Source organism: Pavona decussata, unplaced genomic scaffold (genome assembly GCF_977016875.1).
Source record: "Pavona decussata unplaced genomic scaffold, jaPavDecu1.1 SCAFFOLD_145, whole genome shotgun sequence".
Classification (NCBI taxonomy): domain Eukaryota; kingdom Metazoa; phylum Cnidaria; class Anthozoa; order Scleractinia; family Agariciidae; genus Pavona; species Pavona decussata.
In genome coordinates, this window is record NW_028145558.1 from 1,273,793 (window position 1) to 1,300,000 (window position 26,208).

The following is a 26,208-nucleotide window of genomic DNA, read 5'->3' on the forward strand; positions in this document are numbered from 1 at the left end:
CAATCAATCAATCAATCGATCGATCAATCAATCAATCAAACAATCAACGAACCAATTAAACCATAAATCAATAGATACGTATGGTAGTGAGCAAGTCGATAACTTGAATAACACCATTAGAGTTGAATATTGCACTGAAATGTAAGTTTTAGGTAAGATCAAGCATCAAAGCTTCACATTCTACAACATAACGCGATCTTTTATTAACAGCCCTCTTGCATTAAAACGTACCTTGGCGAATTTAGGGATGTGGGCCACGTGACTTCTTAGTGCAAGGAAACTATTTTAGTTCGAGTTTGTATAAACCCACCTGCTCTTTGTAGCTCTTTCCTTCACTTTTCATTTGTTTCAGTTCACTATACGGAAAAGAGGAAGAAAAGTATTAAAATAACGTTTTAGGTAATGGCTGTCGATAAACTATTACTCAGGCAATCTTAACAAACAGATATAAAACAAGAGAAGGCAAAAAGAGAATCGATAATTAGCGATTCCTGCAAGTGATACAAGCTTCTAACAGTATTTACACTATCCACATGGATCCGTTTTCCAGATTTTAACCTGAGGTCATTCCCCATGCTCCTAAAAAGGTCACCATTTCGTCTTTTCCATTTGAATTTATTAACAAGCCATAATATAGCACGTCAAGTTTTGGATTCACCTACAAGTAGTGCAAATCGAGGTATAAAATTAACCAGAGAATATGACTTGCTGTTCAATATATTTACCTCTCCATCTGCTGCCTCGTTTCCAGGACGGTCTGTTGATCAAGTAAAATAAAAAATTAGAAAAAAGGAAGAAAAGCTTTGAGGATGGGAAGTACTGGCTGAACGATTTTAGTAATGTAGTGAAGAGTCTATTTAGAGGCAGAACCGATAACTTTGAAATTAACCTGCAAGAGAAGACGCCTTTTCTGGCACAGACAAACACAAGGAACAACTTTACTTTGAAGCAGAGGAAAGCGAAAGCGACCGGGTGATATAATTAAACATACCTGAAAACTTTCGTTCACTTCATCTAAAGAGGCCTTTCGCTTTTCCCTCTATATTAAAATAACAACAACAACCAAAATACGATAAATAAACAGTGTACCAATCTGCTCTAGAATTATTTTGAAATGACTATCCTAAAACCCTTCAAAGAAGACGTCTCTTTCTATATAATTTTTGGATCATACTTTTTGTAATACGTTTATATACTCTGTGCAAATGCTATTAGTCTTCTTATTGGCCACCACTTCGAGATATGGGGTGTATGGGAACGCATTTCCAATGTTTAATATTTTAGATCAACATTAAAAGTAATCTGATCAACAACCATTTGGTTTATTTTCGGAAGAACTTCATGAACTAAATTTGTTTCAAGAAAAGTTCAATATGAAGCTTAACGTAGAAAATATAACAGTACAGTTTAGCGTAAATGACATCATCAGGTACCTCTTGCTTCTTTTCTTCTATTTTTCGGACCAAATTGTCAATATCCCTGCAGATAAACAGAAGTGCATACTTTAACAAGGCGCTATAATAATATTAAACTGACTATTAAAATAAACATTTCGCGAGGTTTGGAAAATTTGTTCTAGTTTTACTGCAATCATCTAAAAAAGTACGCAGAGTTAATGTGTAACACAAACGAGTTATCCTGTAGTTTTGAGTAATGATGCCATGTATAGCTAAAGTAAATAACATGGAGTTGAGTGTAATTAAAAGTTATTTTTCAGAGTTGCTGAACTTTTTAATATAATCTAAGCCAAACAATATTTTCAATTTGTGATTCTAAACATCTAGAGCAAACAATAATACTAATAAAAAAACGTACATACCTTTTGACTTCATTCTTTTTCTGCAATAAAGAACGGGATAATCAATGATGTAAAAAGTTCTGTCACTGATTGGTGTCAGTAAAAAAAACATAATAATAATAATAATAATAATAATAATAATAATAATAATAATAATAATTATAATAATAATAATAATAATTAATATTTGTATGGCGCAAATTAGCATGTGTATATGATCAAATTATAATCAAATTATAATAATAACTTCATAAATAATAATAATAATAATAATAATAATAATAATAATAATAATATTAATAGACGATGACTTTTGTATATGTATATATATTTTATTGATTTATTGACGTGCTATTTTGAGTTTCGCTTGGCTCACAGGTTACGCTACGCGCCCTGTGTTGCTTTCTGATACCGTGCATACAGATAGTTTTACTGCGCAAAATAATAATAATAATAATAATAATAATAATAATAATAATATGATGATGATGATGATGATGATGATGATGATAGCGATGACTTTGTGATCAAGTCATCAGCCCATAAACTTTCCTAGAAAGAGGCACAACGCCATGCAATAGCACTTTTGCATTTTTCATTGAAAAATAACCAATCATGACTGTTCTCCTCACGTTGTGTCTCTCGAACTCCTTCTTTATTGGAGAAAGACAATGCAATTGAAAGACATATGCTTTGCAAGTTCATTGTCGTTCTGCAATAAAGTAGGACTTATTAGTGATGTAGTGAGTTCGGACAATTTCAAAACCTTTATGGTATAACTTTGAAAAACACTTCCACTAGTAGTGATAATGATGATGATGATGATGATGATGGGTCACGTGGTGATGGTGGGTGACAATGACGATGATTAGGATGGCAATAGAAAAATTTCAGGATAATCAGGATGATAATGACAATGACGACGATTAAATCTATGACTTGTCTGTAATGGTGATGGACGAAATAAAAAGATGGATACTTTTGTACCTTTTAAATTAGTCGAGAGTTTGCTTGTTGGAAAGGTAAAGAGGACCTTTAGTTCTGTTGTTAAAATTTAGGGAAATTACCTCTTCTTGATCAACATTGTTTCTTTCTCCTTTCCGCTCATGAAGTGTCCTAGAAAGAAACACAAATTAAAGTAATACAATAACACTTTTATATTTTGTAAAGAAAAATAACACACCATAACTGTTCCCGTGCTGTTATCTCTCTCTAAGTTATCAGCAGAGATTATTTTAAGTTTTGTTGTATTATTGCAGTGCACCCTTACCCGTGGAAGTCGGTGTTTCTTTCTTCTAACAATTTTAAATCAGCCTGTTGACAGATGAAAGATACAGTTATATACAAGTGACCTGAAGGTTCAATAATGTCTTGAGTTCATTCCCAACACTTGCACTGAAACACCTAAAATTCCCAACACTAAAATTGGACAGCTCCTAATTCCATCTTTCATCAACCAACATATACAGTGTTTATCCTCAACCCCCCCCCCCCCCCCTCTCCTCCACCCTCCATCCTCTATGCCAACTTTGGCCCTGTTCTCATTCCTAATCTCCTGAGTCCTTTTATACTTCACTATCCCTCAACCCTTGTTTCACTGTCTCTTTTCCATTTTGCTCTCAACCGTAATCTCCATTTCTTGTTTTCATACGATTTCTAATCTCCTGATTCCTTTTTTGTTTCTCACCCCTTATCTGCCATAACTTCGTCCTCCTTTCCACGTGACTCCCCCTCCCGCTAATATCCCTACCCCCTATTCGTATCCCTGATTCCGAATCTCTTGTTTCCTTGCATCCCCCCTGAAAACTCGTATTCCTCCTATTTAATGGGGCCCCAATTTATGCAATGATATCTTTTCTCCTGTAGACACAATACTCCACTGTTCCCCTTGTCCTTCATTTAAATGTTTTAGCCCATTCCTTCTTTTATCGCTGTTCCGGCATCTATTCTCCAGTTACATGGTTTTGTCTCTCTTATTATCACTTCTTTCCCCATAGATCATCGTCCCCCCTTCCCCTGTTCCTTTCTTTATCCCTCTGTTCTTCCCCTTCTCCTGTTCCCACCTTTTTCTCTTAGTTTCCCCTGCTTTCCTTGTTTTCACCGTTCTCTCTTCAGTTTGTTTTTTCGCTCATTTTACATCTCCTAATTTCATTATTCCTCCATTTTACCCAGTTCACACCATTCTACCAGCCCCTATCGTTTGTTTATTTTTTGAGAAAAAAAAAAAAGATTCTCATCTGTCTAAATTAGAAACCTGAGCTTTTTCTTTTGCGGCCTTAATTTTTTTCTTGGCTGCAGTCAACTGCTTATATTTCATGCTGCAACAAATTTAAAAGAAATAAGGATAATGAATGTTATCATCATAGTCATAATCATAATCTGCCCTTAGACTAAGCAAAAACTCCATAAGAAAATAATTACCTAATTATATTTACTTAGAGCGCTTGACTAGAGAAAGATCCGAGCCTTCGAAGAAGAGCCTTTGAAGATACTTACATTCGAGCATTGCCAGAGATTCTCATAAATCGGCTGATTTTTGTCCACTCCACTTTTTCGAATTCCTTTCTCATATTTGTCCAAATTGGCTCGATCAATTAGTAGGTATAAAATACTCTATACTAATAGGAAAGCTGGGATTTGTCTTTTGTGCCTCCAAAACACCTCATCACCTGCTCTTAGTATTTTGTAATGTAAACGGTTGGAAGAGGCAATAAGGCGAGTTTCAATTGGCACCTGCTACACTGTTCTAATTTAGAAACCTTTAGTTTAACCTTATGTTGCTCTGAATGACCCTATCGCCTCTTCTAGGAGATCTTAACACTACACACGCTTAGCGAAGGAAAAGAGGCGGTTTGCTGTTGGCTCTATGTGGTCTGTCCGATGGATATATAAAATAAATGATTAAAACAATCGCTTACTCTGTTTCTCTGGTCACCATTTTCAAGTACTCTTCTTTCGACGTAAGTTTCTCTTTTAACTTCTAACAGAAAAAGGGAAAAAAGAAGAAAAATGAGCGAACGAATCAATGAACGAATGAATAACAAGGCTGTCGGCGATTCCATGAATAACAAAGTAAGCTTTCGCTTTTCAATTTCAAATTATTTATTATTAAATCCCATGAAAATACGGAAATCTGCACTTGCAACTCAGTACTTAGTCTCCTAAATTTTACAAAAAATCAGGAACATGCACTGTATTGTCTGATTAAGTAGATATTAAGTTTTTATCATTCCAGTATCGTTAGAATCTCTTTTAGCAGATCGCTCTCAAATCTTGTCATGAAATATCCGCCTCTCTTAGAGCGGTTCAGCCTTCAGGGCTTGAACAATCGATGAAACCGGCGGATGATCGGAGAATCAATCGATGACAATCGATGCCTTGTTAGTTAATTGGCATCGATTGGCATCGGCCAATCGATGACCAATCGATAATCACACAAAAGTGGTCGCAACATATCGATTGTCATCGATTGGTGTTAAAAAAAAAAAATCGGTATTCCACACGTTCCAGCATGTACGTATACGCGCTCGCAGTACGCACAAATGTTTCAGATTTGAATTCGTTCACCAGATTGTTTGTATGCAGATGCGACGAGAGGCGAGTGAGCTCTGAATGGTGGGTGATGTAATTATACTGCATTGTAATAAAATAAACCAGAATAAACGTGAATAGGCTTCGGTAATCATTTAATTACTTCTTTGTCACAACAAAGGTGCATAAAGTAAACAGGGTGAGAGAGACCATATCAAGAAACTTAGAGCTGCGCGGGAAAACTCAACAACACAACATGTACAGCCTCTGTCCGAAAGACAGTTACCACCGGTCACAAGAGAACTATAGGCCGCAGTTTGGACTCAGATTCTTTTTGTAAATCTTGACTGTAAATAAAACGCATCAAAAATGAGAACCAATCGATGACAATCGATGTCAATTAACTAATCGATTGGCGTTGATAATCGATAAAAATTAATAATCGATGAAATCGATAATCAAAAAAAACCCGTGCATCGATTGTTCATCGATTATCAATATCAATCGATTAATTGGCATCCATTGTCATCGATTGATCGTTTGATTTTCCGATCATCGGTTTTATCACTTGTTTAAGCCCTGAGTCTTATATTTCCTTATGAAATTCAATTCTCCTTCAAACACTTCAAATAGAATTTCCTTCAGCATCACAGGCGTTGCTCTTACTAGTTAGATCTCTCTTGAATATCAAAATGTACTTATTTAATTTTGTGGCTGATGGCAATTTAAAAATCGTCAAAAGCAAGAAAATAAAGTAAGTGCATTTCTCTTTTCATTTTAAAGAATTTTTCTTCAAATTATGAAGAACTTTTGGCCGCATGTCTCATTTTCCTTTTAATATATCACAGTGTATTACTTTATTTCAGTTGCTGATGACAATTTAAATTCTTCTTCGTTTTGAAGAAATTTTCGTGGAAGTGGAGAATAATTTTTGTCTGCATTTCTTATTTTTCTATTTAATATATCGTAATGTACTTACCTCATTTTGACGCTCCTGGTGATTCAACTTTTTCTCCATCTCAAAGAAATTATTTCTTCGATCTAAAATAAAAGCAGATTTTATTGCTTTTAGAGTCACCTTATGGACTCTTTCAATTTTTGTTCCCGATACTTAGCAAACGAAAGCTATTCAAGCCAATTAATATCGGTCGGCCAGATATTACATCTTTTGTGAAATTTCCCCCAAAATGTCAATACTGGCATGCTTATCTCACTCCTCCTCCCCCCCCCCCCCCCTTAAAAGTTGGGGGGCTACCAGAAAGCACCGCTAACTTTTTGTTGACAATGGTACACAATGTTCGCGCGCTAAACCACGCGTACAACTTAGTTGCACGCGTCAGATTACCAAACAAATATTTCACAACAATTTAAGAGAACAATGTAAAAAACATGTTAGTTTATAAGAACCTGTTGCAGTTCAATGAAACATTAAAGTTAAATCGATACAAGAAACCACTTTCACGGAAGGACTGATGTGTCAAGATAGATTTTTTTGTAAGGCTTGCGTCCCCGCGCGTGCAAAGGTGAAAGATTTGGGAAGTGGCGAGAAAATGGCTGACTCGACAGGATGCGACGTGCCTTGGGCCATTTTCATTGACCAGTCAAATTGGAGAACATGATCGATTTTACCAAATGTTTTCTCCAAAAACAAACATCTGGGTACGAGATTAGGGTTTTTATTCACTGCGTTGCTTTCATCAACATTGTCTGAAAACTCCGAGTAAATTTCCGTTATGACGTCAATCTAAATGACATTTGGAATTCGATGCGCGCGACTCTTCTAAAGTTCTAAGCATTCTTGGAATGACGTAATAAAAGGATTTCTTAACCTCTACCGTAACCATAGCAGGCGTAAAAAATAAACATTTGAAAACAACTAAAAACTGTTTGCAGCTTTCCATAAATGTGTATTACTCCATAAAATATGTCGCTTGAAGTTCTTACACCCGTCTTTCTTTAAAAACGTATGAAAGTTATGTGATGTATTGAATTGGAGTCAAAAACAAATTTTGCAGTGGTGCAATTTTTCTGCGCTTATCACAAAATAACTCCTGAACACATTGCGTCCCTACTATATTTTAAAATTCTCAGTTAACGCCCTAGGATCATTGACTTCGGAAATGTTATGTTCGGCAACTGTAAGTTGGGTAACAGTGCAGCGAAAAGTGCATGGTGGAGTTTTTATTCTGACAGGATCCGAATGAAATGTTGGAAGCGAGCGATCAAGGAAAATCCACAAATGAAAGCGCAAACTGAAAAGCCTTTAACATATAACTACTTAAGGTTTGCTTACTAACCTGATGGACGGCCAGAAGCCATTTTCTTAGCTTTTCGCTTGTGACTTTCTTTATATATTACGCTGTAAAGATTCCTGAGTCGCTTTTCCAACGTTTCCCGAAAACTCCGAGTAAATTGACCTTTATGACGTAGCGTAATTTTAAATGCGCGCGCCAAGTCTGGTTGCTAGTGCGCAATAGCGCTCTTTTTGGTCAGCAGCTTGTGATTGAAGAAACAACTGATTTAATATTCTTGTCATCATAAGCTCTAGGAATTTGTATTTCAACTGAGTAAAGTTTGCTTAAACCTGCGATCAGGCGTCCTTTTTTTCGGGGTCGGGACCCTCGCGCTGCCACACTCTCGCGCTCCCGCAAAAAAAAAGAACGCCTGATCGCTGGTTAACTTTGTTTAAGCTCTCTTATATCAATTCAAACTACACCCAGAGTGCAGCAGCCAGTCTCGTGTTTTTTTTCCATTCGTTTTCTTCTATTTATTTCGTAAATAACGTCTTTCAAAATGGTCTAGTCAAGTGAGGATTGTTGAGTCACGTGACCAAGCGTTTCTTTGAATCCCAAGGGAAAACCAAAAGCATATTGCCCTCGACTTGCCTTCAAAGAGAGCACAAAAAATGAAATGAAGCCGTACCGTGTTACGGAGAGTTTCTTTTTTCTTTTTATTTATTTATTTATTTATTTATTTATATTTTTATTTATTTATTTTTCACAAGGGTTTATTACCTAACGCATGCTGGGTAAAGACGGCGAGAATTAGTTCCCTGCGAGTGCAATTTGATTTTATTTGACGGAGGATTTGGACTCTATCAGTTTTGTTGAAATACATGTCAATCAGACTTTTTTTAAAGGCGGTCGATGAAACCTTGAGCTCTTTATTGCACGAGAAGGTTCAGAAAAGTGCGGAGGAGAGAAAAAAGGAGGAAAAAGAGAGAGGAAAGGAAAAAAATAAAAAGACTACGCAACTTGTTGTTTTTATATGGGCAACTTTGGACAAAAACCGTTCGCTGCGCACTTTGAGTGGACCAATTGTCAATAATCGGGGTAGATGTGTTTTCAGTCTTATAGCCGATGGTGTCCCAAGAAGCTCAAAGATGTCTACCCATGAGGCTACCGTTCAGCCTGAGTAATGTGATACTTGCACTTGACTTTTTACAAATAAAACGGTTTACACCAATGATTAGCAATATGGAAAGTCTGAGGTATAAATCCTACAGACTAGTGAAACTTGGCCTGTAGCTCAGTTGGTTTTGGGGTATAAAGAGGATTGCTAATTCCTCCTGGGAAATTTTTCTTTCAGAAATAATGATTCAAGTGTCAAGTATCAAGTTCTTTTAAAGGAGTCTCTATTCTGCTTTTGTTGGTTTCATTCCACCATTCCATTCCAATCCAGCATTTGCAGCAAAGGAAGAAAGTCGTCTTCAGGACGAGGTTACTCGCACCAGTGCTTTTTCTGCATTCAAGATGGTGCCTTGCTGACGACGATAAATGTGTTTCTCTGGACGTCACGACATCTTCAACTTTTAACTGCTTTCTGGAGCTTACAGAAAAACGGCGTTGGAAGGCCGCGAAACGCTGGCCGGCTCTGCAACAGGAGAAGGCCGCCATGCTACCTTTCTAACAAATCCCGGGTAGAGATCCCCAAAGCGAAATGGAGCGTTATGGATTATCATAACAAAACTAAAGGATTAGTAAGTTGTACAAACTGACCGATCGGTGATTCCCAGAGCGTGGCCACATTTTCAAGGAAGATATGAAAAATGGCGACGCGATTGCAGATGTTATTGATCCATGTACGCTTATATGATTTTGGGAAAGTGTTCTGTGAAGAGGGAAAGTACCCTTGTTGCCTTGGAGACAGCCAATTGACAGTTTTTTGCGTTGATCACCGTAAGCGAAGCAGCCTTTTTCAAGAGTATTCATGTTGTGAGTATAAATATTGTCTCTTTTAATAATATTAATCTGTAGCCATTCTCAGTGGATCAGGAGCTCTCAGCAGTTACCCTTCTGTGCTTTGGGAGAGCCCCAGACTGTTACAAATATACTGGTGATTTAGGCCTGTTCCAGACACTGCTCCACTCATGTGCTTACCCTGGCAAAAGAGTGGAATCTGAATCAGTTTGGCACAGCAAACATTGTTAATTTTGACAGGGTCTGCTGCATTATGCAACACGGGAGAGGCAGCTGATTTAGATACTGTTCCTATCATGTGCTGAACTTAATGCATCATGAAATTACCCATTAACAAAGTTACTGGTTAAAGTGATTTGTAAAAGATCATAACTTTCGGCAGCCTGTCTGCTACCTTCGACAGATATAAATGATGTGTGAAAAATAAAACTAAAAGAAGTTTAAATATAATGAGTAGTATGCAATTCATATACATGTAGTTAAAAACAGCAAGGGTACAATCAATCTTTTTTTTACGAAATATCCAATCATTTTTCTTTTTTATTTAGCACTTTCCCCTGAACCTTTACATAATTCAAGACAAAGCCATTTTCTGAATGTTTCTTTCCTGAGAAGTTTACTGTGAAATTGTTTTTCGCTGTTACTTGTTTGTAGCTCTGGCTGTGGAATACGGTCTGTGAATGACAAATTTATATTGTGTGTAATGCATGTAATTAACCATCCAGATATAGTTAGGTGCAGGAATGTATGAAGTATTGACCATGAAATCATTTGCAGTGGCAATTATGCTACAACTAATTAAAACACATGAACTATAATAATTCTAGGCTTAGAACAAGGATTTAAACCATCACCTATTTTCAACCTACATGTATTTTATAGCTATTTTATTTCTGGATTTATAAACCAGCAGAGTGCTATTTTAACCCTATTTTAACTTGCATGACATACATTTAATGTCCTATTTTAAACCTGTTTTAAAGGTATTTTTGTACCATTTTCCATTTTTTCCCCATTAAATTATCCCTGTTTTATGTTTATTTTAAGCCTATTTCATTTTCTCATCAAATTATATTATTTCACAAGCTTTTCAATTTCATATAAAATCCCATGAAAACCTCTTGAAAATTTGACCTTCAAAATCTCCTGAAAAGCTAAATGGGAATTCCATGTTGTGCCTACTAAAACCAAAGTATTTTTGCGATTTTTATGACCGTTAGAAAAGCAGATCTTAGCAAGGGCTATTGGAATCCAAACAGAAAATTGGGGGTAACCACGCATTTTTTTAGAGATAATTCAGCAACAATTACTCTTTCTTATTCTAAGGCAGCAGTGAAATACAAAGCAATGTATGGCGTTTCACTCCAAATTGAAGCCTTATTATCTCTGAAAAATGCATGGTTACCCCAAATTTTCTTTTTGGATGCAAAGAGCAGTTGCTAATTTCTGCTTTCTCTGCACAGTTTTAAACTAGGTATTAGTAGGCACCACCCATAGGAATCTCGAGATGTGCAAACGTATGTGCAGTAACAAAAGTAGGCACCGTCCTAAAGGGACTTTTCATGAGTTTATCATAGTCTGATACATGATGCAGGAAATTTCATAGGCCATGCTGTTTTTCACATTATTTTCATGGATTTTTTATGCTCTTTCCATGGCAACTTCATGGTTAAAAAACGCCATGAAAATGTCCTTACTCATGACCTTGAAAATCCCCTCAAAAAGTGTTGGAAATGCTATGGATTTACCATGAAAAAATACTGAAATTTTCATGGGTTTTGGTTTTGTAGTGTGCAATGAGAATGCCAATTATCTGTGCTTTAAAATGGAGCTGCACAGAGTGTTACTTTAAAGGAGAATGTGCATGTAAACTTGACATATTTTTAATTTTGTCAAAATTCATATTTATTAGAGTGAATGATTTCTTTTAATTTTCACTGTAACAGTTCAAAACCAGATGAGTCTTGATTATGCCTTTGCCTGAGAGTGAGACTTGTGGCTAAAAGAAGAGTTTTTTTCATAAATGCATAACTGTTACAAATTTATTGAAGGGTATTATTTTGATAGCTGACATTGTACTAGGCACAGTCTGTAGGCAACATTTTCTTTTAACTTGTCATCCAACCATGTAAAAGTGTTGTTGTGGATGTTACAACCCTGTTGCAAGTTGTTATAACATTGTACATTGAAGTAGACATTAGTTCAACTTTGTACAGCACGTTTCTGCAACTTGCAACACCGGTTGCAATACATGTAGGTATAACAATGTCTTTCAACTTTCAAGTCATAACAATGTTGTGCTACAGCTTGAAAGAAAAATAATTAATGCTGTCTGTATTTCTCATCCTTTATTTGTAGTAATTTTTTCATGTCTTTCTGCATGTAAGTGGCCTCATTTTCATGAAAACAAAGGGCTCACACATAAGGAAGAAATAAGAAGAAAAAAACAAGTTAGCTTTATGAGACATTTTTACCCTTTTTTTTAGATTTTTACATTTTGCGTTAACTGTTGTGTTTCATGGTAAGGGATTGATGATTTTAAACCATGAGATTTTTACAAGTGTAAAACATCAAAGATCTATTTGTAAAAAGATGAGAATAATCTGAGAAATAAAATACATTTGGCACAAAATTTACTGCTTGTTAAATAGGATACTTATTTTGTGCATGAAAATTAAGAGTATTGTGAGAGAGGCACAAAAGGATCTTTCTACCATTTTTCCAGAAAATCCCTGAGTAGTTACAATCCTTGAGAATTTGTGCAGAAACCTTGAGAAGATCCTTCACGTCCCTTCCTTGCAAAAATCCTTAAACATCCTTCAGGATCTTGGCAAATTTTTTACTATCCTTGCAAGAACCTGAAGGATCTTAGCAGAACCCTATAACGATCCATCAGGTCCTAGGAAGGCTCCTACAAGGACCATGAAGAATCCTGCAAAGCCCCTGTCAAGATCCTTAAGGTCCCTGCAAAGAACCTTTAAGATCCTACAGTACAAGGACCATGAAGAATCCTGCTAATGCCCTGTTAAGATCCTTCAGTTCCCAGAAAGATCCTTCAGGTCCCTGCAAAGATCCATTAAGATCCTTGAGGATGTTTAAAGATCCACATGAGGATCTTTTGTGGATCTTTTTGACGATCTTTAAGGATCTTGATTCATATCCTCAAAGATCTTGCAGGATCTTGTAAGAACCTTGAAGTCCCTGCAAAGATCCTTCAGGTCCCTGTAAAGATCCGTTAAGATCCTTCAGGAACTTTGCAGATTTTTGTAAAGATCCTTACAAGAACCTTAAGGATCTTGGCAGGGCCCTGTGAGGATCCTTTAGGTTCCTGCTACAGGATCCTGCAAGATCTTGCAGGATCTTGTAAGAACCTTGAAGTCCCTGCAAAGATCCTTCAGGTCCCTGCAAAGATCCTTGAGGATCCTGCAGGATCTTTGCGGATTAAGCAAGATCCTTGCTGGATTTAGCAGGATCTAAACAGGATCCTGAAGGATCTTTGCAGGGTCCTGTGAGGATCCTAAAGGTTCCTGCTAAGTTCCTACCGGATCCTGTTAAGATCCAGCAAGGATCTTGCATAATCTGCAAAGATCTTGCAGGATCCTCGAGGATCTTTGCAGGGACCTGAAGGATCTTTGCAGGGACTTCAAGGTTCTTACAAGATCCTGCAAGATCTTTGAGGATATGAATCAAGATCCTTAAAGATCCTCAAAAAGATCCACAAAAGATCCTCATGTGGATCTTTAAAGATGTTTAAAGATCCTCAAGGATCTTAAAAAGATTTTCACCAGGGATAAATATTAAGAACTAAAATACATGTTAAAAGGTTGTTGACAAGAATGCTAAAAGCATCAAAATCAAAGTTTATTTGAAAGTGTCAGAATAATTCTGACACTTTTAAATTAGTTATTATATCTAGTTGTTTAAAAGAGTGCTTCAGCTGTATATTGTTTTGGAAGCAGGCATGAGTTGTTGTCAACTGCAATTGTTTTACTGTATCTATGGCCAAGATTCAAGCGTCCGACATTCTTGTATTGATTGTAGCACTGAAGGCTACTGAAAGCTAATAATTAAAAACAGTGGAGGAAAACATTGACAACTTTAATGGCATAACTGTTGATGCTACAGGAAGATCTTCATTTACATGTTCACCCTCATTAGCATACATTAACATAAACAACAAAACTACTAAGTTACAGATAAATGCACTCTGTAAATTGAAAGTGCTTGACAAACTTAGAACTGACTAAAAAGTTGAGAAAGGAACTTTAAAAGTGTCAAGAATTTACAAAGAATTTATGGCTGGTGGTGGCTCTTGCGACCCAGTCATACATGTATTCTTTGTAATTTTCATAGTTTTTCAAAGTAAATTTCTTGTAGAGTATTTCACATAGTCTGTGTGACAGCTATTCACTCTGATTACTAGATGTGACAGGTTCTTTTAGTTTATTATGTCCCATGTGTTCATTAAGCATACTGTTTCATATATGACCATATATGCTAATGAGAGAAAATGTAAACAATGAGGTCAGAAAAGATTCTTCTATTTTGAGGTTTGTTATACTGCAGGAGGCTTGTGGACCAGATAATGCCCAATTATTACATTTTCTTTTTCTGGGGTATGCCCATGTCATTGACCAAAAAAAAAATACATGCTATGTGTCATCCATCATTTATTCACTAGGCTTAAACCATAAGATCACATCTCTTTCACATGTACTGTACTATTCATCAACATTCAAATCCAAGCAGTATATGCAGGATGATTGACGTATAAACCTAGTTTAATGGCCTAGCTTCCACTAGTCTGCTGTAGCTTACAGCAAAAGAATATCCGAACTAGTAATTCAATCAATAATGTGCCTTTGTCACTGAATGAGAAAAAACATGTATCATTTATTCACTTTGCTTAAAACAAGGCTTAATCCCATTTTCACCCCTGAGAGAGATGTAGCCAGGAAATGAAAGACCTTGTTGAGCCTTGCTCGCTGTTTCTCCTGAGCCACACAAGGCTTAAGACACCAACGTGAAGCATGAAACATGACTGTGAAGCACATAACAAACCTCTCTTCTTGTGCTTTGCTGCTCAGAAAAATAAGGCTTATAAGGGATATTTATATCTCTTATTTGCAGAATACTTACATTATCATAATCATAATCATTTCAGATATTTAAAAGTAGTTGTATTTCTTATAATATTTTTCCTATAAGTCATTACAGTCAAAATTCCCCCCCCCCCCCCCCCTATGGGCTTGCCAGTCATTTTACATTTGAGCACTACTACTGGCTCTAAACATAATGTTACTCTTCATTGTTAGCAATTATGTAGATATAGTTATTGTGGTTAGTATTGTGAGTATTTTAAGTAATGTTAGTAGTGTTCAGTATTGTAAATGATGTGTCATGTGAGGCAAATGAAAATTGTTTAAAAAAAAGATTTCACTCTTCAAAGTTTTGTGTATTACTTATAAGCTTTAATTCCTCATCTTTTTTTATGGGAGCACCCCAACCCAGGGTCCAAAATCTGCACGGATACATTGTATGTGGTACGAAAATTTCTAGATGGCAGAGTTTCCCTTTTTTATGACCACGCAGATGTCGGTAATTAGTACAAAACATGAGAAGTACAGGTGTAGTTTCTTATGTGATTAATAGTGCAATATTATTATCACAGTAGAACACTGGGAGCTGAGCCTTATAAAAGTTTAAGCACTGTTATATATATATTTTTAATTTTTCAGATATTGGGACTTTCACATTTGATGCTTGACTGCCCAGGTTGTATGCCCAGAGATTCACTTTGCAAGTGTAAAACTTTTTAAAGCTTCTCCACAAGCTCATATTCAATCTACCAAGCACAGTTGCTGGGAAATACATAGACAAATTTGCATTCAAGAATTTCCTGAAGTATGGTAATGCTGCTTTTGAAATCAGCCAGGGCTTTGTTGACAAGGAAATGAAGCAACTTAAAGAAATGGAAGACAAGAGAATAAATTCATCAGATGCTTTTCAAGGTGTGTATGCAAGGGAGCACCATGTACATGTAGGTAAAAGGAAAAGTAACCCTTTATCAGCCCCCTCCCCTCCACCCTTTTTCCCTTTTCTGACTAGGGAGACCTGAGAAAGTTTTGTGTCTTCTGGATCAGTTATTGTGTATTAAATAAGTCAGATTCTGGAGTTTTCCTTCAGTTTGTGGTTCCAGGAAATATGCATAGTATACAGTTTACCACCCCCTCAAAAGGTCATTGAAAAGTCTGACGGGGTGGGGGAAGGTTCCTCAAAAGGCATTTAGTTTGAGTTTTGAAAAGGAAAATATGAGGCCAAACTGGAGTTTTCAATCCTTCCATAGTGGGGGGGGGATATGGGTAAAATTTTTATGAAACAATGTAAAAAAAAGAAGACTTTATTCAAGAGATAGCACATTTCTGCTATTTCTGCAGTCTACTGCATCACAAATAGTGACATTGTGTTGCTCAATTTGGTTAATTCTGATTGCCTCAAATACAACATGGCATTCCTGTTGAGAAATGTGTTATTCTAGCAGTTGGGAACTGTCTATCAGGGACTCTTCTCCCCCCCTCCCACCCCTCCCTTTCTCTCCTGCACAGCTACCCAAGCAAGCACCCATTTATACACCTAGGTGAGAGAGGGAAAATGACACAACTTGACATAATTCAGTTTCAATTCAATTCAGTTCAATATTCAGTTACACACGGTTAAAAAATTCATCAGGTGGATACAACATAAAACTACAAGATAATCTATTAACATCAAAGTGTATAAATATATAAAAATCCTAATCCTAAACGATAATACTAAAACCTAAAGAAAACTTGACCTGCTTTCGTTGAATGCCGTGTCTCAACTTACCTAAAATGTAGATTAAGTAGTTGCTTAATTGATTAAGTGATTCAGCCTGCCTAAGGTTACAGGGTAGGCTGTTCCAGAGAGATGCACCGCTATTAGCTACAATGCGGTGATGAGCCTTGAACCACTGCTGACCTCTTATCCTTTGATTGAAATTCCAACATACTCACCACTGTGAGCACCTAACGGCATCTTCATGTAGCACACACACCGTAATAGCTTAGTTGCACACAGTTGGATCATTGAATTTCAAACCCTGTGAAATTACCCAGAAGTTGTCGCCTTCCCTTCCCAAGGCTCTCAGGAATTCAAAAAGGTTCAGTGAAACAAAACAAACAAAAAACTAAATCGGTGGACGACCACTTACAATCGGGTATACACTGAAGAGACAAAAAGCAACACAGTCAATAGTTCTTTATTCAATGAAACCTTCTAGAAACTCTTCCTATTGATTGTCTAATAACGCACTGAACAAATATTTTGAGCCAGTAGTTTACAATCGTACTGTTCATGATCAGTTCAACAACTTGAAGGTTCAAAGTTTACTTGTACCAAGAAAAGACAGTCACTGTACAGTTGATTTAATTCAACAAAAGGAACATCCTTTACAACACTTGTTAGATACTTACATCACAAAGTATTAAAAAAAGTAACTTAAGTATCTGGTTGAACCAAATCTGGATTGTTTTTAACCGGTTTTGTTTTTTGGTTATTGCTTTTTATCTCTGTGCCCATGCATTACATTGCATGAAGTTCAGTGGGTTGGACGCCCCTTGTCGCTGCAGTCTTCTAACAGAGCTCCTTAACCGCCTTCCTAAACTCTTGCATTCTTATGGCATATATCAATGGATTGACGATAGAATTGGCATAAAATAATAACAGTAACGTTTCGTATATTTGATTGAATGCTGCAGGGGGCATTTGTTTGAATATGTATTGTTTAATTGCCATCCAAATAGAAAAAGGAAGAATAGTTAGGATAGACACGACGGTAACTATGCTTAAGGTTACTGACAATTTCCTTTCTGAGGCAACTGCACTAAAATGCTGCGGGGGAGGGTTACTTTTGACTTTTATGGCAATAATAACATTGGAAACAGTTATGATAAGAAAGGTTAGGAATGTGTAACATGCAATTGCATACTGAACTAACTCGAACTCTTCAAGAACAGACATCATGGATGATAGAAGCAAAGTTATCATCCAGCTGCCAATAATAACTTTGAAGTAAAAGCCTTTGTCAATTAAACAGTGCCTGAAGGGGAAAAGTGTGGCGTGTAACCGCTCCAAAGAAATTAACGAAAGACTGGTTTGAGAGGCTGCGGGGAATATGTGTATCGAGGTTAAAATGATGAATTCTTGCCAGCTGAAACCGTCATCGAAATATGGGGAACTAAATTTTTGCACTGGTCCCGTCACTGCTCCCACCAGTAAATCAGCTACGGTCAGGTTTATTATCAGATACGTAGTGCGTTTGCGTAAGTGGCGATTTCTTGCAAAGGCGACGACAGTGAAAACGTTGATAATAGACACCACAATAAATTCAATGAGGAAAACTTTTCTCCACGCATTTTGCAGATTTTCTAAAGAAGGATCTTCAGTAGCGTTACCAAACATACTTCAATAAAACTTAGACGTTCCTTCTCCTCGTGTTAATTCGTTGTAAGCTGTGGATAAGAACAAAGTAAAGAAAAAGATGTTCAGCCGTTTCTTAGAGTAGAACTCTTTGAGTAATATTTCATTTCCTAGACTAGACCTTTCTTTTAATTTATTTCAATGATTCATGCGTGCTCGGTGTGGTTGTCTTGGAGTTGTTTTGTGAGACATGAGCTATGCCAGTGTCCATATATGGTCATAGCAATGCCATAAACACGTAGGTTAAAAACCATGAATGTTTTTTCAAATGAGCCGGGCATAAGATCTTCGACCTGAAATATAAAAAGCAAAGTTTTGCCTTTGGTATTTTGCCAAATGATGGTCTGTCTGTAAGAAAAAAAATTGACTCAACTTATTAAAATTGACTGTCTTATTGAAAAGTAGCTCCTCTAAAATATCAACAATAAATTTACTTTCTGCGTCTTATTTCCAAAATGTTTCCTAAAATTGTTTGACCGCATGGTTATCAATCGTAAATCGCCGCTCCATTTTCTATTTTGCCGGATGGCTTTATTTACAGAAATCTTGATAGCGACGTAAAAACTCGCAATTAATTTCAATATAATGATGATTTTATGCGTTCTTTTCAGCCAAACAGTCCGACAAATATTTTCTAGGAAAACACCGGGTTGCTTTAAAGTCTCAAACTCTACCCAAACGTGTCAATTTTGCTGTGGAGAACTGTCTAATTTCTTGTTTCGTCTACGATGTTTTCGACGCATTTTGCCTTATTGATCAATGCCAAATTATGTCCAAGGCTGCTTTAGTTGAGGCTTGTCCTTGTCATCATAAAGATCTGCAAATGCGGCGAATTCTTGTTTTGATAAAATGATAATTGTCCACATGAAGTTGTTAGGCCGGTGTATGTAGATTAATTTCGATCAAACATGACAGCGTATTAAAACGATGTTATTTTTGTGCTAAAGCATCAGCTGTGCCCATATGGCATAAGGTGAAAGCGAGAATCCGATTGGTTGGATGATTTCATTAGTTGTTTTTATCATTCATCAATTTGTATGTTTTGATCGCGAGGGCATCGAATTTCGTGCAAATCATCGCTCACTCGATATTTGGTGTGGGAATTTTTTGTTCTGTAGGCTAGACGAGGATGAGTTGTTAATTAACAGTAGAATAACTAAACAGGAAGTGTGCCAGATATACAGACTTCTTTGTAACGAAATTTTTCTGAGCTGTATTTTTGTTCAAAAGATAAATTGCTTGAATTAACTGGAAAATTATCAATCGAGGCACACCAAACTTTCCTAAAATGTATCTAAAAATGACAGGTGCATAACTAAGGTTCTTTAAAAATTGAGCTCAAATTAATCCATACGGTTTCCTTTTGTAAACTCTTTTGTCATTTAGCCATCTGCATTAATAAAGAGGAACATCGCCTCATAACTTGTTTTACCCTCGTAGTTGTCTTACCTGCGGTAGAAGAACTGACTTAACTGATGAGCTAAACGATTGCTTTTCTAAAAAAAAAAATATTCTTCCCCTCCGTGAAATTTGTACTAAACGATCCAGCTTTTCACGTCACCCTGTAGCTCAGTGGTTAGCGATCGACCATTATACGGAATGTCATGGCGTTCAGAAGGAAGATAGTTCTTTCAAAATGATGAGGTATCGAATACTACATCTTTCTTTATAATTCATTATTTGAGTAAAACCGTCACTTTTTATTTGATATATTTGCATAACTCGTTGCTCAACACTGACGTTGCTTTCAGTAGATCGTCTGTCTTACTAACAGTGATCTTCGTGTACTGAATGTTAACAGAGAAGCACAAAATAATAATCTCATGCCAGGTTTGTGTGAATGTTTCAGCCTTGAGACAACCCCACTGCATATTCACCAGGAAACGGCGCTCACAACAAAATTAATTGGAGTTTATGAAACCATCTGCAAACCCTACCCTTAAAAAGCGTGATATATTTCTGAGAGAAACCATTTTATCACTTGATTGGCTGGTAATAAAGTATTGCTACTCACCTCGTTTCTTGATAGCGTGAATAATGCCAACTTGGCTCCAAAACTGCCTTTAACTGGCGAGACTGGATCTTGTTATAAACATGCGGCTCATTTGCATCAAATTAGCTCTTCTTTCGATCAATTTTAGTAGACATGTAAATTTTCATTGGGACTGGGTGTATTTTTTTTTTTAACCCAGTCCAATCTCTTACAGCGTACGAGCAGTTATCTCATATTTCCTTTTCTTGAAGCGGCGTTGTTAATGGTGTTTCAGTACCCTTATATTTCTGTAGGATGACGGAGTAGGCTCCAATTGGTTGCTTTGCACCTGCGCATTGTTAGTGAACGAACGAGCGAACGAACGGACAAATGTCCATCTAATTTACCAAGAAAACACGCAAAAATTACGTCTAAAATACAATAAAATTACAATGCAAAATCCAACAAGGGGATAAATACAACGTTACAAGTTATACTTAAACTTGTAACAAGAAAAACTAAAATTAGTATTCGTTTCCTAACGTAAAGGTAAAGCCAGAAGAATCAACTCTGATTGGCTATTGCCACGAAATACTCGGGATAATTTATGCGACATAATTTCTGAGGGATTTTTGATTGACAGACGTTTTCTTATTTTTCTCTTTCTGTTTTAGTTACTTCAGCGGTTCCGCTTAGAGTATCATCACGAACCATTGGAGTTGCACCAAAAGCTAACTACTGTCCAGTATAAACCAGTTAAGGTCAAGTTTGTTGACTATTTTTGAATCTCAGTGGGAAATAAATCAACAAATGTCTAAAACAGGAAATTCCGGTATAAAAGGGGCCTGGCCAGGCCATTCTCACCTTCTTTTGTCAATCAATTATCAGAGCGTAAACAACTGACAAACAGCATGTGTCTTTTTCTACGACCCTTAACTCGGATAAAATTGGGTTAGTTTTAAGAATAAAACCCGGTTAAAGAAATTAGAACTTAATTTCTTATATTGTTGTGGTGATATTATGAGATTTTGAGGCCTTTATGTTTTTTTCAGAGGACGCTTGAGTCAACAACTTGCCACGACTGAACGGCGTCTAAATTTAGATCTCACGCCCACAAAGGTGTTAAATAAAGAAGGGGCTTGCCCTTTTATTTGGGAACTTCTTGTTTAAAACATAATTAACTTCCAATTTTACTGTAATCGACGCAGCTTCGATAGGTTAGACAAGAAACTCTATCAACTGAGAATTTTTTTTAAAACTAATCAGTTTTCATTAATTGCTCACGTAAATGGATATCACCCTTTTATGTTAAAAATTCGGCGCCATATAAGATGTTTCTTACTGAAGAGACTGGTTTGAGCAACTGGTCGGCTTACGGAAGGACCTAGGAACGACTTTCTAAAGGGAGTCACAGTTTAATTTCTTAGAGATAGAAGTTCGTAATAACTGAACATCACAGTCCGCTTTCAAATGCCATTACATAGAAAGCACACTTTGACATTTAATTACTATTTAATTGACATTTGAAAAAATTGAAAGAAATATAGCTGTATATCTATTCATATGATTGTGATGATGCATAGATAGGGTATATATGAAATAAAGAATACGTAGAAATAAAAGCTCTGTTTACGCAGACTACTGAAGCAGTTGCCAATGAAGCCTCGAAAACCTATATACTCATGCCTCAACGAAATCGTAATTTTCACTTCAATCTGACCTGTCCATACATTTTTCTCTTATATTCCTCCATTTTTATTACTGTGCATGATCAAGTTTGTCTTAAAAGTTTTCGTACCAAGTATTTCGTACGAGAAATCCAACGAAATCATCTCAATTCTTTACTCCAAATTTTCTTTTTGGATAACAAGAGCAATTGCTAAGTTCTGTATTCCCCGCTTATTTTTAAACCGCGTAAAAGATATCCCTGTATTAGTAGGCACCATCCATAGGAAACCCGGGAATCCCGAGATGCGCAGAATGTATGCGCAGTAACAAACGTAGGCACCGTCCTATTTGGTAACCGTCAATGTCCTTGGGCATTTGGTTACCATTGCGGTTTTGCAGATATTTTACTTAACTGTGGTAAATCGAGTTTCAAGACTGGGTTTTCAAACAGGGACTGAATAACATTTAGTTGTTACATGTAGCAGCTGATAGAAACTTTTACTTTGCCTTAATACGAAGTAGAGTTGCGCACTGCAAAACAGAGGAAGAACTTTAAATGGTTAATACTTTCAGTTCGGGAACCCAAAAGCATTGTTTGATGCAATGATACGAAGCACACAAACGTCATAGCCGCAAGCGGGCCTGACATTATCCTACTTGTATAGAGAGCTAAACGCTGGTATACAGGGCAATAATGACTCGCCTCAGCTCTGCTCACAATTAGTGATTTCCTTCACTTTGTTTTCCTTGATTCTACATGGAAATCATGCAGGTCAACGATCTAAACTTAGACCATGCGTTATTTTATGCGCGTCATGGTCTGGGCGGTAGGCTCTTCTTCCTGGACTGGAAAGACCGTGAACCCTCCCTCTCCCCCCACTGTCCAATCCCCTCCCCTTCCCTCCTCCCCTCCTCCCTCTCCCTCGCCTTGCCACGCATTCCTCCTGAAACGTCGACAACCTGTCTCATTTCTGAAAAGCACTACAGGTTTAGTTCCGAATAAGACCATCTTTAAATATTTGCGAAAGGTTTAATATCGAAACCCAGCTCAAACTGTCAAAACGAATTTTTATTCATTTATCTGAACACATAAGAAAACGAGTGTACGTTTTACTTTAGTTCGTTAAAACAAGAATACAAATTGTTCAGGAAAAAAGTACACGATATTCAATTTACAAAACAGCACATTATTTACACTCTGATATAAAACAAGAGGAATCTTTTAACGGCGACATGTGCAACAAAACAGACTGCATAGCAGTTTGATAACCCTTCTTGATTTCTTGCATTTCTTTCTTGTTGGAAACTGGTGAGGAGATAACATGTCATTAATTCATATATCTTATTACTCTAATTTCAATTTACTCCGTTTACAGACATCTCAGTGTGTTTAGAATACCGCACATGAGCAAGCAAAATTTAATATTAGAATTTCCCCTGGCAATTAGCTTTGTTACCGTTTGGCCTTTATCTGAAGGTTGGGATAGTGGAATTTAAGATCCTATGCAGGATAGTGTAGAGGCAGTTTAGACTCACTGTGGGAGGGTGGTGTCGAACCCAATTGTTGCAGAAGACTGGTGTTAATCTTATCGGCTTTATCCAAACATTACTCGTGGTGATAATATAGAATGAGGTAGCACTTAGTCCAGAATCTCTATGGTATAGTCATAAAATATTTTGATTCTGTCGTTAGATACAAAGATTGCACAGTGCAGAATTTTGTATCGTAGTCGTGATTTTAGTTTCTTAGCTCTTCGCGTGATTTAGTTAACACATTTCTGATGTGGGATTGTATTCTCAATACTCACTTCCTGCAGTGGTTCAAGCACTTTCTTAAGTTCTGTCAGTTCACTGTTAGAGAGAAAACATAAAAACGATCTTACTCACAGATTGTCCACGGAAGTATTTTAAACTAATATTAAAAATATCTCAGTTCGCAAAGAGTTCAAAGATTTCTCAGTCTCTTGCGTTTGGTAATCATATCCTTACTTCTTTAATTGTTATATTTATTATGCATTGAGAATTACAGTGTAATCCAACCCGAACTAATCATAAACTGAAATCTAATTAAGTATGACTGGCCCTTATCATTCCTTCCAGTGAGCTGCTTGAACTTCTCAAAGCGCAACAAGTTATGCTTTGTTACGCCAACTCTCTCACTTCACTACAGTCACTCTAACTTCCAAAATATGGTCATCGTGTCATTAATATAATAGTTTAGGTAACTCCATTCTCTACTTTGTTGGACTTACCTATCTTTCTTTGCAAGTTCATTCACAGCCTGAAAAAGAAAAGGGCAAGTTAGACTAATTACCTTGACAAGCTAGGATTACTGATCCTAAATTAAGCCGCGTTTCATAATGACAAGTGCAAGGTAATCGCAATAGACCTTTTCAAATCAGGGTTAATACGGCTTTGGGCCTGTCTCGCTGAGCCATCAAGTAAGGGCTTACAAAATGTCCTCGCATTTCGTGTTTGTTTCAGGTATTTCATTTGGTGAGAAATAACTTCAGGATAAATGCCTTTTGCCATGCTTTCCCCATTACTCACTGAATCAAAATCTGGAATTATAAACAACAACGAGCTTTGTTAAAGTAACATTTCTGTCGTTCTTTCTCACCTGTTGTTTCCAAACTGAGAATTCCTCGACCTTTCTTGGGCTCTGCCTAAATTAAAGTAAAGTAAAAAATGGTATAAATAAATAAATCAAGTATATGCTGCCGATAGTGTTCGCATCCTTAATTAAAATTCCTTTTCATTTTGTGCAATGATGTTCAAAATAACCGCTAAGTTGTTATTGAAATAAAATAAAGTTAATGGGTTGGAAGCATGAAAAGACTGTTTTCACCTGTTAAGTTCATCTATTTCCAGAGAAAGTGACTGCGAAAATAAATACAAACAAACAAATTATTTACGATAAGAACACTTTTCACTCATCATGGCATTCCCTTAGGATTCACAAGTCTTCACCATCCTTCTTGACGATAGCGGTTCGTCGATCACAGACGGGCTGGTGATTTTAGATTGGATAGCTAGGGAATACCTAAGTAGCATGGCGATAATTTGTCTCTACTGCTGTTGTGGCAAAGCAGCGTATGTGCTTTTTCAGCGAGGGGTTTATATCAGGCAAAAGAAATTTCGAACCACCCATTACTTTGTGCCGTCCCGCGCAAGTTAAAGCCGGATCCCACTTTGACACGGCGCGCTTAGTCACTGTTTTGTACTTCGCTGTTTTAATCTCATTCGTAACAAACTTGTCCAATATTTTACAGAAATCCGTCTACAATCTTATGGTACTAATTCAATCCATTTTCCCAGACATCACATTCCTAGAATCCCGTACCCATCCATTTTGTTAAGCTCAATCCAGCCAAAACTATGTCCTATCTGAGCCTGGATTCCAGTCTTCGCCGACGCGTTATCGAAGATGCTATTAAAGTTGATGTCACCGTTCGAATCCACGCTTACAACGCAGCTCGCTTCCTGTATTGAAAGCGTTAAGGCTTTCAAACTAGGTTAGACCTATCCACGAATGAACCTTAAACAAGAAAATGCCGCTTTGTCCCCAACTTCTGGTGATATGACACAAACCAAAAGCTTTCATAGTTTTAATACCTTATCGATGTTCTCCATCTTGTTAAGCATTTCTGCCATCTCACTATCAAGACAAACACAAGTATTTAAGCAAACCTTACATTTTCACGAAAGAAAATAAAGAGGATTTTAAAATTTTGCCAATCTGCCATTTACCTTTCCATCTTTACCTTAAATTCCTACAAGATGTAGAAAAAAATAACACAGTTTAGAATAATTGTTAAGCCACAAGACAAGCAATTCAAGCGGGCTTCTCTTTGAGAGTTGTAGGTAATAGAACAAAATTGCAAGTGCGACGAATTTTATGGTAGTTCCTGGTTTAAGTATCAAAAAAATGATATGAAGAGAGGGTACACGCTCCGAAAGTGAATCTAAAGAATTTTTTAATTTTATTTTTACCAATTATATCAATTTTGAGAACATAAGGTGGTCTTCTGTTCAGTTTCGTTAATTAAATAGAAACTAATTTAATTCTTCCAACCAATCATAAAAAATGTTTGCAACCTAATGAGCCAATCAGAACTCGAAACAACTACAAGAAACTGGCCTAAAGCGCGGGAAAACTGTGCCTGAAAGCGAGTTCCCGATTGGTTTTAACTTCACTTCTAATAAGTTGAGAACCATTCGTGGAGCGTGGTAAAGCATATATGACAAAACAAATGACCTGTTTGACTTCTTACGGCATTATTTTGGGAATAATTTCGTTTCATTTGTTGTTGTTTTTGTTTACGCCTTTGCTTGTTTGTTTGTTGTTTGTTCTTCTTCTAAACTACCGAATTCAAAATATATAGTTATCGCAGAAATACTGGATGGTGTATCTATAGTTTGAGGTCTAGAAGTTGTCTCATTTCTTTATGCATTTAAGGTGGCCGAACACACTTTGCGCGTGCTTTACAAATTGTTAGTGATGCTATTAAGCGTGCGCTAGGGTTGTGGTAAGCAAATAC

General features: G+C 36.7%; 1 protein-coding gene and 1 long non-coding RNA gene across 2 annotated transcripts in view; one reads left to right on the plus strand and one right to left on the minus strand.

Moving 5' to 3' along the window:
• LOC146466354 (uncharacterized) overlaps positions 1–26,208 on the plus strand; it is a 233,511-nt gene that overhangs the window by 90,062 nt on the left and 117,241 nt on the right. The window lies entirely within an intron of this gene.
• LOC146466360 (uncharacterized) lies at positions 22,716–23,951 on the minus strand. Its single transcript, XR_014868046.1, has 3 exons — positions 23,920–23,951; positions 23,476–23,518; positions 22,716–22,973 (listed from the first exon to the last, which is right to left on the minus strand). It is a non-coding gene; the product is annotated as an uncharacterized LOC146466360 (long non-coding RNA).